Below are 17119 nucleotides of genomic sequence, written 5' to 3'. Positions count from 1 at the left end.
AGATATGCCAGGTACTGCTGTGATGAGGTAGACTCCAAGGCTAAGAAACTAAAAGAGAAGCTGATGGTGGTACAATTGCAGGCAGCAGGAAAGGGGGGACCGCAACAACAGCAGCAAGGGACAGGTACAGGGGGTAAGAAGCAGTACAGTCAGAACAAGGGTAATGAGGAGAGTACTACCTTCAGACCCAGAGTAGACATAGCTACCTTGAAGAAAACGACTAGGTGCCACCAGTGCAACGAGTTGGGGCATTGGAAACGCGAGTGCCCTTACAATGTAGAGATCGGAGAGCAAGAGATAGAGGAGGAAGAGGTCCAGAGCGCACCTATGAGAGGGGCGACGCCATACCAAGGAAAGGTGCTCAAAGGGGGGGGGGCTCCTCCCCGAGCCCAGTTCCCGCAACCTCCTCGAGTAGGGAGTATGGGTAAGACCTATAGACAAATGCCCCTGTTTGTGGAAGGTGAAGAGTGCTATTATGTGGACCCATTAACCGGACAGAGAGTGGAAAGAGAAGACTGCACCCTTGGGGCAGCCTTAGAGGTAGATCAGAGGGGACCCTATGTTGAAGCAGAAGTAGCAGGGTGCCCTACGACATTTCTGGTGGACACAGGAGCCACTAGATCCACGATCAGATCAGCTGCAGTTCCAGACCTGCCCATGTCTGGAGAGACCATACAGGTGGTAGGGGTCGCAAACAGGAGAATAACCAGCCAATTGACAGAACCGGTACAGGTGAAAATAGGGAAGTACAGCGATGAGCACCAATTTGTGGTTTGCGATTCAAGCCCTGTGTGTCTGCTAGGAAGAGACCTGTTGTGCAAATTGAATTGTACTATATATTGTACACCCCAGGGAGTGGAGGTATTGACTAATGATGATGATGCAGATTTCAAAGTTGCAAACTCAAGAATATGTGTGGAGCTGTACCCTACTTTGACAGTGGACGAGCTTCCCTGGGATTTGAGAGAGACAGTGGCATCAGAGGTATGGGATTTCACTGGGGAAGAGATTGGATTGGTCAAAGGGGTGGACCCAGTGAAAATTGTAGTGAAACCGCATGCTGAGTTCCCAAGAACACCCCAGTATAAATTGACTCCAGAAACGATTGCAGGCATAAAACCCGTGATCGAGTCCATGATTAAACAGGGAATACTGAAAGAAATCGTGGGTAGTCCATGTAACTCCCCGATTATGGGTCTGCAGAAACCAAATGGGAAATTTCGGATAGTGCAGGACCTTCGAAAGATTAATAACATAGTCGTTTCATGTTGTCCAGTGGTACCGAATCCATCAGTGATACTGTTTCAGATTCCATTCCAAGCAGAGTGGTTCACTGTGATAGATCTTTGTCAGGCTTTCTTTTCGATCCCTTTGGACGAAGATAGCCATTTTCTTTTCGCATTTAAGCTGGAAAATCGCGTCCTAACATGGTGTCGTATCCCTCAGGGGTATACAGAGAGTCCATCGATCTTTAACCAGCTTCTGAAGAAAAATCTTGAAAGTCTAGTGCTGCCCCAGAAGTCAGTTCTGGTCCAGTACATAGACGACCTCCTTGTGGCGTCAGAAACAGAAGAAGCTTGCAGGGAAGATTCCATTGCTTTGTTAAAACACCTAGCTGCCAATGGGCACAAGGTGTCCCCGGGAAAATTGCAGTACTGCCTGACAGAAGTGCAGTACTTGGGACACAGAATTGAGAAAGGCAAACGAAAGGTGTCACCAGACAGGATAGAGGCGATCATGAAAATGAACGCGCCTCAGACACAGAGAGAGGTCAGGATGTTCCTAGGGATGGTGGGTTATTGCCGACAGTGGATCGTGAACTTTTCACTGAAAGCAAAGCCCTTGCAAAAACTGACGCACAAAGAGGTGAGTGATCCGGTACCATGGGACAAAGACTGTTTGATGGCGTTCCTACAGTTGCGAGAGGACCTGTGTCGTGCTCCGGCATTGGGAATGCCTGATTACAATAAACAATTCTTTCTTTACTGTTGTGAGAGAGAAGGTTGTGCGTTGTCTGTGTTGGTCCAAATCCATGGGAATGCCCGTAGACCAGTTGCTTATTTTTCAGCTACTTTAGACCCAGTAGCCGCAGCGTTGCCCGGATGTCTCAAATCCGTTGCTGCAACGGGTGTCAGCATTGAGAGATGTGAAAATATCGTTATGGGGCACCCGTTAGAGGTGTGCGTGCCACATTCTGTTGAACTGTTGATGACCAGGACCAAAACACAGCATCTGACCAATAGCAGGCTCACGCGCTATGAGCAAGTTATTCTTGCTGCAGAGAACGTGACCCTCAAGAGATGCTCTGTTTTGAACCCTGCTACCTTAATGCCACTTCCAAATGATATTGATGATGATGATGAATATTCAGACCATGACTGTCTCGATGTGACTGAACTATGCACCAAACCCAGACCCGACATCGTAGATGAGCCACTGACCGACCCAGACGAAGTTTTCTTTGTCGATGGCTCATGTGTAAGAGACGAAGTTGGGCAGTTGAGAGCAGCTTATGCTGTTTGTACAATTGAAGGAGTTGTGGAAGCAGGGTGCCTGGAAGGAGTACACTCCGCTCAGGTAGCCGAGATTATTGCCCTAACACGTGCTTGCTTAGCAGGCAATCAAATTCGAGTCACCATCTACACCGACAGCCAATACGGGTTTGGGGTAGTTCATGATTACGGGCAGTTATGGTCTCAAAGAGGGTTCATGACTTCTTCAGGCTCTCCCATTCGCAATGGAGAGTTTGTGCGCTTGTTGTTAGAAGCATTGCAATGTCCAGCAAGTATCGCAGTTGTAAAGTGCATCGCACATACCAAAAATGAGGACTTTGTTTCGAAAGGCAATAGATATGCTGATGAAGTTGCGCGGTATTGCGCAGAACAAGGTTACTCTTTCACAGAGGTGGATGTGGGTGGAATAAATGTAAGAACTGAATTAGCCATGATACTGGAAACTGTTGATACTTGGGATGAACTGTCAACCATGCAAGAAAATGCTCCTGATTCAGAAAAGGAAACATGGGAAAAGGCAGGATGTGTAATGGGTGAGACTCATTTTTGGGTCTCAGCAGACGGCAGAGCAGTGTTGCCCAACGAGATGGTGAGTCCAATGGCTAGACTCATACATGGTCCCGTACACTTAGGGAGAGATGCTATGCTGAGAGTGTTTAGACAGACTTGGTACAATCCTAAGTTTAGAATAGCAGCAGAAGCAGTGTGCCAGCGTTGTGTGACCTGCCAGCAGCTGAATGTAGGGAAAAGAACACCAGTTGCACTAAGTCACATAGGAAGGTCTGGAGGTCCATTCAACAGAATGCAGATAGATTTCATTGAAATGCCAAGATGCAACCGCCTCCGCTATGTCCTGGTGGTTGTTTGTGTGTTCTCCAGATGGGTTGAGGCATACCCTACACGTAGGTGCGACACCCTCACAGTGGCTAAGTTACTGCTTAGAGAACTTATCCCTCGGTTCGGGGTGCCGGCCTTTTTGGAATCAGATAGGGGAACACATTTTAACAGCGAGCTTGTGAAGATGATTTGTGTTGCACTGAATATCGACCAAAAGCTCCATTGCAGTTACCGACCAGAAGCCTCAGGAATTGTGGAACAAATTAATGGCACGATCAAGTCCAGAATAGCGAAAGTTTGCTCCTCAACGACCCTGAGTTGGCCTGACGCCCTGCCATTAGTACTCATGAGCCTTCGTAGTACCCCAGACAGAAGAACAGGGTTGTCACCACATGAGGTGTTAATGGGGAGAGCAATGAGACTGCCATCTATTCCAGCTACTGCACTGTTAAATATCACAGATGATATGATCCTGGACTATTGTAAGGGACTGTCTGACGCCATGCGTTCTGTGTCCCTTCAGGTGCAGGCTGCAGAGGTTCCAGCGTGCCAGGGCCCTTGCCATGACCTGTATCCTGGGGACTGGGTCCTGGTGAAGAAACATGTGAGAAGAAGCTGCTTGGATATTCGTTGGCGTGGGCCCTACCAGGTCATCCTGATCACAAGTACAGCTGTAAAGGTGGGAGGCCTGCCCAACTGGATACACGCGTCGCATACGAAAAGGGTTCCAGCACCTCTGGAAACAGCTCCTCTCTCGAATGGGCGTCCAGCAGAGGACCAAGAAGCCATAGAGGGGGCTAGCCAAGCTGTAGAGGTGCCAGTGGAAGCAGGGAACGAGTCTGACCAAGCTGAGGACGGTCAGTACAACAGCGAAACAGAAGACGCTACAGAAGGAGAAGACAGCTGGGAGTACGAGTCTGACCCTGACAGGTCTGAAAGAGAGCGAGAACAGACCAGAAGGAGAAGGAGTAGAAGGGCACGTGGAGAAGCAAATTGGCCGCAAAGAAGAAGTTCTAGCCTGAGGTCAACTCCAGAAGCAACCCTTCCTCCGATATCAGAAGACTCAGACCCAGAAGAAGGTGCTCAGGGCGCTGAAGCACCAGACCGAAGAAGGTCAAGAAGAGTGCGTGTGCCTAACAGAAGATACTCCACACCTGAGTGGACATATCTGGCGACAAATGTCTGTGAAACCGGAGACAGGGAGGATCCGAGCGGTGGTGGTGTCCAGTTCTGAGCCCATTATCACCGTGGAAATACAACTGTTGGTACCCGGTGTCGAACAAGAAGGGTCACTAACATTCGTGCTCCCCAGACCTCCCCGCCTCAGCAAGTTAAAACACATGTTTCTTACAGAATTGAAATTCCCCGACTTTGGTACCACGATAACAGCACATGAAGAGCATACTCTTCGCATGGAAATATTGAACTATGCTATTGAAGCTGCAACCACAAATCTAATAGTCGATTGTTAAAGGACTTTGTAAATAAAGCAAGCAGAAGAAAAGAAGATTACCTAGCGCCCAGGAAGCAGAGAATTTTAGGGAACCCCTTGAGTGGATGGAGAAGGGCTAGGGTTGTCTTTTTGAACTGTGAAAGGACTTTTTTGCGAAAAAGGCTGTCAGCCTCCAGCTGTGTGGATTCTAAAGACAAAAAAGGATTGAAAGAGACTGTAAAGGAACGAGAGGAAAAGAACTTTTTTGCAAAGAGAAAGGGAAAAGCTAGATTGTCTGACGAAATGGAGGCCGGCACCCCGAACCGCAGAGCTAAATGTATAATAGGTACACTAATAGTAGGAGTGATAATATTAATAGCTTTAGTGGTAACAATTTCTTATGTAAAGGGACATGAGGAAGAGGTAAAGGTAACTGATGCGAATTCTGTAGTAACACTTACACCCACTGTTGCAGGTGAGAAAAGGGAAAACACTCAAGAGAAAGCGTTATTGGCTGCAGAAGCCCGCAGGTTACATGTAGACGAGTCCCAAGGAGACTTTAGGTCAAATGCTTATGCTAAACTTTTGTATGAATACGTGGATGCCATGGAGGTTAAGGATTGCTACGTCTGCATGCAGTTGCCTGCGTCTGTAGATGAAGGAATTCGATATCATCACCTCCCTCTGACATATGGCATTACATGTAGCTTATTGCTTAGTATATTTTATGAGAGAGATAGTTTTGAATACTATTTCTCCAATTATGATTCTGTGTTGCCAGAAGTCCCGAATTATAAGCAGATGAATAAATGGGATTACTGGAAGAGTGAAGACAGATTGGCCAAGTTCTTCATTCCTTGGATTACCTTAGATACTTCACATGCCCGTAGAAATAATCTGACATGCAAGGTGTCAGAAGTCGAGAAAAAGTTCATAGGGCAGGTGGATGATCGTTACAGGAGACAAAAGATTTTGAAAAAAATCAGGACAAGGGAAATTAGATTGGACCGAGGAAGAGAAGTCACACAAGAGAAAGGGTAGTAGTGGTCCAATAGCTTTAGATAAAGCGCAGAGAGGAAAGTTATGTCTTCACCGAGCCAAAACGTATTATGAAAATGTATACGTGGGTGAAGTTGACTGTGAACATGCTTTTAATTTAGAGTACTACACTAAGGATTTCCTGAAGGGAATGCAAGTAATTCCAAATGTGTATTTTGTATGTGGAAGAAACGCTTACGTGAGACTACCTGACAACTGGTATGGATCATGTTACTTGGCAATTGTCTTCCCCAAAATATATCATGCACAAGACTTATTGATCATTGAGGGCCAGACATCATCGAGGGGAAGGAGAGATTTAGGCGATGCAGAAATGGTTGGAGATGTCTTTGGAGCTATGTTCCCTCTTTTGGGAATAATCCTTAATGATGTTAAAATTAGACGACTGGCAACAGTTGTCGACAGGTTGTCTGCCAGCACTGCTCAGTCCTTAATGCTGGTAGAAGGAGAGATGCAATCGATAAGGGCTATGGTTCTTCAAAATCGGCTTGCATTAGATGTCTTATTAGCAAAAGAGGGCGGAGTCTGTAAGGCTTTGAAGGTTCAGGAATGTTGCACTTACATTCCAGACCTTTCAAAACCCCTTGAGAAAGTTATTAAGAACATAACTAATATACACAAAGAGATCGAAGACTTGAGTAGAGAAAATGTCTGGGAAAAGGTGGGCCACGGAATGAGTACAGTTGGAGGGTGGTTTTCCACCTTAGGCAAAAGCTTTATTTGGTATATCCTAAAGCCTATCATCATAATATTGATCTGTGGGATAGTATTGTGGGGATTGGTGAGGGTATTCAAATGGTACAGAGCAAGAAGGTCAGAAAGGGCCCAAAGAGAACAGTTGCAGAGATTGGCTGCCATACAAGATAATCAGTACAGGAGCCTGAGAGCTCTGGAAGCACAGAGAATGCCAGCAATAACTGCAGTTTAAATGTTAGTGATGACCCCGAGAGGTCATCAAAGGGGGGAACTGAGAGAGCGCAAACTGATATAAATGTATGAGTACATCACACTTACCTATAGTAAGCACAAGTCATGATGAGAAATGCCATGAGTGCTAATAGTATCTGAAATTATATTCTAAATGTATAGCTAATATAGAGATTTAAGTAGAAGTGGAACTAATACAGAAATGTGTGACATTATATGATTTTATTAGACGTGATTATTTTGAATCTATGTCGTGTAGCTGTTAACATATAAGATGGTCTGTGGTAAAACGCAGAACGTGGTAGGCCTCAGGGCCAGAGCTGGAGCTAAAAGGGAAGGTGTTTCTTTTCACGACACAGATTGTTTAACGTTTTTGGTCATTGCATTAATGGGCCATGATTTAGAGTAATGTTTTCTAAATAATAGAATAAGAGTTTTAACATGCTTTAATTAAATGAAGAAATTGAATGCTATAATCATAATGTGAAATATTGTAGGCCTGAAATGTTTTAGCATTGATTTACACGTACATGTCTGGGCTGAGAAATGTTGCAAGCCTTTTTAGAAGTCTATGAGAGTTGGGTTCTTGGCGGCAGATATCTGTCTGCAACAGGAAAGGGGGGATCCAATTATAAGTGAATGAATAGAGGTCTGTTCAGTAGACGGCCCAGACATGGAGGAGGGTTCTGGAATGTTTAAGGGGTATCAGCGGGCCGGAGAAGAGACTGAGAAGCAAGGTCAACTCTAACGTCTGAGGCCCAATACAAAGCATCATGGAAAAAGCCTGAAGTTGCACCACGTGAGAGGCGTTTCGCAAGGGGCGTCTCAAATGTTGTTGACTGTTTTGTATTAGGGACAGCACCCCTGGGTGGAGTTAGAGCAGAGACCTGAGGACCCTTTAGAGAGCGGATGGGTAGGCAGTGAGGGGTCATGACTGGAGAACTTTAGGTTTTCACCAAGAGACTTAGAGTGGGTGACTTCCCTTGGGGGTCATTCATTGCTGACACCTTTGTTAGGTTGGGATTTGGTTAAGTAGGGATACCATCTAGAACAGGGTAGGGACGCCTAACCTGTGTTTGTTTTCCTCCAACCTAAATGAAGGAGAGATATGCGTCTATGCTGATAGCTTTGCTATTTTTAGAACTTGTGTTAGTGATTTCTGTTGCTCGTCTGAGGGCTTTTCGAGAGCACATGTATGTAATTGGACCTGTGTATCTCGTGAATCTCATTCTGAGATGCTTGTATTTGCAGCTCATTATATCTTTACAATAAACTTTTGAAACCTAGAAGTTGTCCGTGATCTTTGAGAGTAGAGTCCTTTCTTGGGTGAACTAATTTGCAGATAGGTGTACTGTTTCCTTCCAAGACAGGCAATAAAGGTTCAGTCGACCAGATCGAGGTTTGGATCAATAGATATAAGGTATCGATCAAAATCTCGCCCTTTCACTCAAAAAGACTTCTGTCAGGCAGTGCTGCCAATCCCTTTAAACTCGTGCTCGGTTCTAATGAATACATTTAGTGAGCTTTAAAAGATTCTAGGCTCCAAAGTCACACTTTGCTGCATGCATATGGCTCTAATTGATTTTGTGCTCTCATTCCGCCTGCTTAACAGATGGTTTTAACACTTGTGCTCTGTGGTTTTTCTGAAAGGCCTGCCGTTCTTTTCCTTGGGTCTTACTTAGTTTTTTACATTTGTGTGCTATTTTGGTCACTCTGATCTACATTAGAAGAAGAAATTATTACGCACACATTAATTAGAAGAACTAACCTTACACAAAGTGCCTTATATTAAGGAAGACGGTCCTTCAGGGTCAGGCGCCCTGACTAGTTTAGGTTAGTAAAGCTTCCACTCCTGTTGTCTCATTTTTTAAATATATCTAACGTGGACGTGAACAGGGAGCACCAGCAAAAAATCAAGAGCGGAACAGTGAATCTGACAACTTAAGGCATACATTATTTTTTCAAATAAGCCTCCAGGCACCATCTAGGTTTGGGTGATTTCTTTCCATGCAAAAAAAATCATAATTTTGTGAAAAATGTTATCTATTTATCAAATACGCTTTGACGACGCTCAGTATGAAAATGTTAGGTTAGGTATTCCCTCACATAGAAAAGGTACGCATATTAATTTCTCTGTGTGGGTTGCGCACTTCAAGTTGACAAAGACACATCCGCAGTTTCACAGTTCCCAATTGTGCATTCTCTGCTGGCACAAAATTCAACCAAAAGCGTGTGAAAGCGAAATGCACAAAATCAATAACTGGGATTATGAGAGACTACGCTTGCGGAAAAAAATATTTCGCCTTGGCTAGACTCTGGACATAGGTATACATGAATTAAGATTATGCTCACAATTGTGAGCAACAACAACAACAGCGTAAGTGCAACAACACCTTGAAGGCCAGGCTGAAAGCAAGATCGGGGGGGGGGGGGGGGGGGAGGGGGCGCGGCGCTCACACGCTGGTGACGGAACCGCTCCGTCACCAGCTTCGGGTGAGCTGTGCTGATGACGGAGTGGTTCCGTCATGGCCCCGCCCGCTCATTAGAATGCGCCGCGCAGAAGCAAAATCAGCGCCCCGCAGGCGCGTCGGGCAGGCCATGATGGAACCGCTCCGTCATCAGCACAGCGCCACCGCGACTGATGACGGAGCGTTTCCGTCATCAGCGTCAAAAAGGTTAACATGAGAAAAGTGACGCAAAAGTGGCGCAAGGGGCTTGTAAATCTGCCCGGTAATATATATTTGTCTAACCCTAATTGCTTCCACTTTTTCTAAAATGTAACCTTGAGTGATTTGCAACTTGTTTATATGTAACTCTAAGCACTAGTATCTATAGTATACTTATGTAGTTACTACCATTCTTATATGAATTTAGAGTTTATCTGTTTGTATCTTTTATGTAATTCATGTATTCTGAAGTCCTTATGAAATGTAACTGGTTCTAAGGTAAAGGGCAATGATACCTTCGGGTAATATTTGCGCTATATAAAAATGCATAAATAAATAAATACATTGAAATGTGAGCACTCAACAGCTCTGCACCAGGAGCAGCAGTCACATTTCAATCCAACATATTGTGTGGCCGATAGGGTTGTATGAAAATGAGGCTCTGAAAGAACCAATGTGTTTACAAGTAACAAAGGGTCCATTGTTTGCAGCTTGCCTTCTCAGGCCCTCTCTGAATCGACCTCTTAGTCTTCACTAAAGATCATGAGGGTTTGACGTGCGTCTGACGTCTGGTCACAGGGAATCCCTTACTGAACGCTTCACAATATCCTTCTACTGTAAATTTTATTTGGTTTACTTTTCCTCTGATGGGAAATCTTTTGTGGCTGCCTCCTCCTTGGTTCACTTTATAGGAGGAGATCATAAAATATGCATTCCTGCTATCCCCGTGGAATTCTCTTAAATGTCATCACACAGCTTGTAAAATGTCAATCAAAAATGCAATGACTAGTTTTCTGGTTCATATAATTAAAAAACAGAATAGTATAGAATGTTTATTGCTAAAATGCCTCCTTATGGTTATACTTCGAAGGCATTGGCGGGCGTATTTATGCCCTGTTTCTCAGAGCTCAGCGAGTCAATGTTGTTTATTATTATTAATAATATTTTTCTTTGATTTTGTTTTTCTTTGAGCTTTTTGCAAAGCCCAGCACAAGGAAAGAAGGACAGACAACGTCAAATGTGGGCCTGGGGTGTACAGTCCGAGAGGTCTCTGGTTTGTGTTCCCCCAGATCAGATTTAAGAACATTTAGGCAGAATTACAAGTGAATATTCAGACAGTGGTAAACCAGTGCTTTAATGAAAATGGGGATGAAATACCAAGTTTCTTTAAGTATTTTAAAAAGCCAGACGTGTTTACAGCTATACCATCTATGTTTATTTTTAATTGTGAGTTAAACTAATTGTTTAATAAATATTTTTAATGTGTTGTAAAAGGTGTATGTGGGCTACTACTCTTTCCCAAAGATAAGGTCTCATTCAATTCACAGAGTGATTGATTGTGCGATAACTGTGGAGGTATTTGCCATGTTACACAGTATCATGCTGTATGAAGAACATACTGTTGGTTAAACTGGTATATTGGAGCCATGCTTTGACCCTCTGAGTCTCAATAATGCTTCAGTAAAACTTTGACAAGTTTTATAGAAAAAAAGTGTGAAAAAAAGGAGAGAAATGAAAACAAACTCCAAATGTTTGGGAGGCTGAAGTCAATGAGTGCGGTGGCATGTGCATACCGGATGGAAGTGGTGATCAGAGGGTCCTACAACTTGTATATCAAGTCCTTTTTCTGCCCGGAGATCCTATAGATGAGGTGGAGGGAGGCTATATGGGGAGCTCCAGGTAGTTGAGAGCTGCTTGCTTGTATAGGGTTTAAATCCAGGAGCACCTAAGGAACACTGCAAGGTGTCCTCATTTCCAAAATGTGTGGGACTGCACACAGAATGCTGTAAACTGTGTTCACAGGGACATCTAGAATGTACGATGATGTGGATGTGAGCCACATTTATGTGATGAAGTATGCATCAAGCGTGTGATAGGTAACGAGGTTTGTAATCTCTGGAGCATGGTGTACTGTTGAACGTTCATTAATGAGCATGAATTGGAGTGCTTGTTTTGTAGATTTAGGGTGTGTGGTGGTTAGTTGGATATTTTTGAAGTTCGGTCTATGTGTTGTTAGGATGTTACATAAGTGTTTCTGTGGTCTAGCTATGGCTGTGATTGTTTGAATGGATACTGAAGGGTGTCCGGGCTAGGCTTGTGATGAGATCTTACCTTGTAGTTGCTTACTCAGCTTCTGGGAAGCAGAGGTCTAGCTTTCTTGCCCTAATATCGTGAAATATGTGTCTGTCCTTTGCTGGGGATGCCTGAGTGGTGAATCACACAGGAGTAGATTGAAGCAGAGGAGGAGATAAACGTTTCAGGTGGGGAACGGTGATGTCACTTCCTGCAGATATGGATGCAGGGAACTGCAGTGATGTCAGTACGTGGAAAGGTAAGTGCTGGTGAATGATGTTCACTCAACTGTTGTATTCTTTAAATAATGGTTTTGTGAGACATCAGTGATTTCACTTCCTGTAGATTTGCTGCTAGGTAGTGAAATGAGGTTCGCTTTCCTGACATCTTGTTTTACAGATGGATTTGGCAGGAAACCTAGTGTTGTCACTTCCTGAAACATAAATAATGGAAACTACAGTGATGTACCTTCCTGCAGAGGTGAATGCTGTGGAATAAGGTCTGCATGTCTAACTTCTTATAAAGTTGGTACTGGGAGAAAACCAGTGACATCACTTCCTGTAACAATAGAAGCCGTGGAATGTTGCCATGTCACTTTTTGTAGAGATGAGTGTGTGGAACTGTAGTGATATCACTTCCTGTAGAGATCAAATGGACTCCCTGGAAAGGTAATTTAGCCGTGTCCTTGTAGAGAAAATTTGTAGACGGATTTGCATCAGGATGGGCTTTATTCCAGTCAACATTATTTAATGGGTAAGATGTAGTAACGGTCACAGTTCCTCACCAGAGCTGCCACCACTCACACATATTCAGTGTTACTTGACAGCCAAAAGCTTATTGAGGGGTTTTATGTGTATTGTATATTCCACGATTATACAGTGGGTATACAGCAGAGAGAACGCTACTGAAGTAATACAATTGTGGGACCTGTGATTGGCAGTGCCATGGCAAAGTTTTCGTCAGTATTGCAGTTACTCACAGAATACAGGCTCCCAAATGTACATTCTCATGTCCTGTAATAATAATTAACAAGGATTTCCAATGCGATAGGTTTCACATTTGCGAGGGTTTAAGCTATTGGCATTGTAAATCACAATGCCTTTTAATTCTCTGTTTTATAAAAGGCATTGTCATTTCCAATGCCATTAGCTCAAACTCTTGTAAATGTGAGATCTATTGCATTTCAAAGAAGCGGCTGCCATTGTCCCAGGCTGCTCGGAAAGTGAAAGCAGGCATGGCTCGCTGAATGTTGCAGGACAGCATGTTGTGCCTACAGTAGGAGAAACTCATTAACCCATTTACCGCGGAGAACATTCCGCCGCGGTGCGGGCATTCGAAAGAGTGGGCGGGGTTGCGTCGGCCAACGGTCGAGCGCAGCACCCAGCAGGTAGTGCTTGCGAGCGCGGAAGGGGTTAAAAAAATAGTGCTTACAGACTAAAAAAGACGTACCGTGTAACAACCCAAGTAAAAGGGCCAGTTCTCATGGGAGGTTACAAATGAAGACAAGGCGGTACTAAGGAGCTACTAACAAGCCTATTAACGAATTAGAAGCCAGCATTTACAAAGGGCAGTGACACAAGCCAATAACATAAAATGGGTGGAGAGTGGTCTGTGCTTCTATTCCATACTCCAATACAGAGTGCTGCAGAGCAGCGCATGCGCTGCCCAGGCTCAACTTAAAAATTTAATAACAAACGTGGCACATAGAATCCACTTAGCAAACAGGCAACCAATCTATACTCATATAAACCCCAACTTCCTGATTTAACCCCTTCCGTGTGGGGCACATTCCACCACTGTGCAGGGGGGCGGGGTGGCGCGTACAGCGCACCGGTGCTCATGACGAGGCCAGCTCATCATGAGCCACGGCGCTCCGGTGCTCATGACGAGCTGAGCACGTCATGACCACGCCCGTTCCAATGGAACACTCAGTACAGCAGGGGAATCAGTCCAGCATGCGAGCGTTCCATGTAACGGGTGCGGTCATTACGAGCTCAGCTCGTCATGAGCACCGGAGCGCCGTGGTTCATGACGAGCTGACCTCGTCATGAGCACCCAAGGGGTTAACTGTTTGCATCTAACCGTCTCACTATGGCTTTGGGCTGGTAAGGGCAAATCAGTATGTCAGTATCTTGGCCATGTCACATATTTTGCAGAGGTGTTGGTGTAATTTTGCACTAAAATTCGCAAAGCCTGACAAATGCAAAAAACATTTTTACAAATGACCAGTTTAAAATGAGTCCATTGTCTAGTGCAAATGACACTGAAAAATTGGCCTATTGTATCGTATTTTCACTAATGCATTCATAAGATGTCCATCGTTGGATTCGGTCCATATTCACCCTTTAACCTCGTTTTCGAATAATTTCCCGTTATTCACAATCAAAAAGTATGCCATATCTCGGATAGTAATCCACTTTTGCAACTTTGCATAGAGCAAACATCATCTTTGTATGAGACTCAAGAAGATGAATCTTGGAAAAACATGGAAAAATAATATTTCTACAGCAGTCAACGATCTGAATCACACATTATATTTGAACGAAAAATCTAAAACATTACATCTCCTGCAAATTCTCCCATGTGGCATACGAATACAAAAATGTTAGCGCCAAGGAAAGATAAGAACGGTCTGTTTGTAATTATAGCTGCTGTGAGCTGATGATACACTAAGGGCTGGGGAAATGGAGGGAGGGTAGCGCCCATGTCCGAGAAGTCAAAATGAAAGATAACTGTGATTAAGACCACATGCTGCCTAGTAGCATGACATATTTTGTAAGTTAAATCACAGAGTCTGTAAGACGTTTATAAATGAAGTCATTGTGTATGGGGCAATAAAAGTTACATCACATATCGTTGTGCCTCCAAGGAGAGCAGTTGAAACATCCTCCTTTTCTTGCATGCCATACAGGGCTCATACGACAAATGAGAAAAGGCGGGGCTTATCCCCCTTGAGAAGTTTAGTTGAAAAAAGTGGAAGTTATTTATGGGGTCTGTTGACTTTATGACAAAGGTTCATAACCGAAAAGAAGTTCTGGATTTTGAAATCTTCCAGAAAACTTTGACTCCAGTACATCGATATATTATTTGATATATCATGCTGGGGTGGGAGGCTGTTGCAGCACCAGATAACATCAGAGTGTAAGAATTTAGCCTTGTGCAACCCTAGAGGACTGAGGAGAGCTTTGTGCATGAACTGACATGACATTTGCAACAGAGTTTCATTAAAGGTGAAGTTCTACCCAACGAGTTTTTTTGAGAATTGAATGGCTTGCAACACAAATTCATAAAATCGTCATCATTTTTGATTTGTTTTCAATGTAAGATCTGTCACTTTCTTCGAAATGCACCATCTGGAAGTTGACTTATTTATTTATTTAATTTTATCTATTTATATCATTTATAGAGCGCGCTGTAACCCTGCGGGCATCCTGGCGCTGAAGAAAGGTGCAACGAAAAAACAGTCAATCTTGAGGGCATTAGGAGGGTGTCTCGACAAGGGTCTGTTACTATTACCCCTGGGGGGTGGTTATACCCTTGGAAAGAGCCAGGTCTTTATTTTTTTTTGGAACAGCAGTAATTCGCTGATTTTCCTGATTTCAATTGGAGGGCTATTCCAGAGGCGGGCCGCTGCTACGCTAAACGCTCTGCCACCCTGGGTCGCTTTTCTAATCCTAGATATTCTGACAAGGTTTGTGGAAGAGGAGCGGAGGGCCCGTGTGGGCTCGTACCACTGGAACTTGTTCTGGAGTGGCTTAGGGCCCTGACCATGCACTGCTTTGAAAACGGTGCATAGGGACTTGAAAAGGATCCTCTGAGGCACTGGGAGCCAGTGCAAGTCAGCCAGCGCTTGAGTTGTTGAGGATCGGCGAGTTCGTGAGAGTGCCAGATTAGCTGCTGCCGCCTGGATACTCTGTAGTCTGGTAATCAGATATCCAGGCGATTCCAGTAACAAGGCGTTGCAGTAGTCCAGGCGGCTGAGAATGGTACTCCTGACTACAGTTGTTCTTGCCTGTACCTGTAGCAAAGGTAGCAGCTTCCGGAGACCTCGCATTAAAGTGAAGCAACTGCCCACCAGTTTGTTGACGTGGGTCTCCAGATTTAAATTTTGGCAGAAACTATTGTTCTCCACTTTGTCAAGCCTCAACACATTTCAAATGGACCAAATTGCTTTGTAGCTTTAAGTGGGGGAATTTACATCAGTGCTCCATAGTAAGCAACAAGAACTTACATTAGAAAAAAAGTACTAGGTGATGCTAGGATTTTTTGTTTGGGGATGTTCAATACAATTACCAAAACTCCTTTTGGGTAGAACCACCATTTTGTGGTAATTCCATAGAATTAGACAAGCACCTATTGGTACAGCTGTGGAAGAAATAATAATGATTGCTTTCCAGTAGTTCTAGTAGGGAGGCATCTTACTATCCCTCCCTGTTAAATACATGCAGTTTGTCATAATGATCTGATTGTTCTTCTATGATTCCCTCCCTACGAGATTTCATGGTGTAGTAATATTGCCAATAACGTTTTTCGTGCCTTCACGTCAGCAACTAGATTGGAGCAACTAGTCAGCATTCTAGCCCTCGCTGACACCACTGATCTCGCTTCAGTGAAGAGACAAGGTGATTGGCCAAAACTATACGCGCGTAATGAGGCATTCACGCACGTAATGACGCATTCACGCCGTGACGCACACTCACAGCACCCGGTCCGGAAACGGTGGCAGCCTTTGACTGGCTGCCTCCTTCTTTTTAACACCGGTACTTCCACGGCCTCAGTATCGACGGGGTCCGTGAACTGAGGCTGAATCCAGGTGCCAAGCGGGTGCCTGGCTTTGCTGTCGTGAGTCATCCCAGCCCTTCCTACTACAAGACAGATAAGTAACTTGCAGGAGCAGATTAAGTTTTGTTTTTCTGACCGCTTACTTTTCTTCTACAGGGTGTGCCTACTAGCCACCACCCCCTCCCGAGACCCATGGTTTGATTAGGGATCACGCCCCATGTAAGCTTTAATTCAATACCGTTTAGCTACTAGTTCTACAACTGGCCTTCTTACACTAAACAGGGTGTTGAAAGTCACGATATACCTGTAGTGCGCCTAAAAACGCACACATACCATTTGACGCCCGAGTGGCATGCAGGCTCAGTAGAGCTACTGTCACCAGGTACCTCCACATATAGAGTGGTCCCCTTGTCACAATCATTCACGCTAAACCTTGAAGTATAGGTGCACTCCCATAAACTCACGTTACTGCACAATAGTTCAGTGAGTTCTCTCGATAATGCACCAAGTGAAAGGAGCACTATTTATTACAAATGCCATGGAGGAAGCTGACACCAGCGAACCGATGAAGTGATCGTCTCTATATATATGTGTTTGTTTGTGTTTTGCTTCTCTTTCAGGTTATTGCTGGGTGCTGAAAACTTTCAGGTACCCCACACACAACAGGTTACAATTAATTCTTTCTTTCTGTTTTTTTTCACATTATGACCACCAGGTTAGGGTGAGCCTTAGCGCGCTCATACCGCTGTCTTCACACTGGTCCTGATGAATGCCTAGCAACTTGCATCCAGATAGGCAGAAACATGTTGACATCCAGCTCTTCAATAGCC

This window comes from Lissotriton helveticus, chromosome 11 (genome assembly GCF_964261635.1).
Source record: "Lissotriton helveticus chromosome 11, aLisHel1.1, whole genome shotgun sequence".
Classification (NCBI taxonomy): domain Eukaryota; kingdom Metazoa; phylum Chordata; class Amphibia; order Caudata; family Salamandridae; genus Lissotriton; species Lissotriton helveticus.
The sequence above is the reverse complement of the archived record's forward strand: the minus strand, read 5'-3'. Positions refer to the sequence as shown.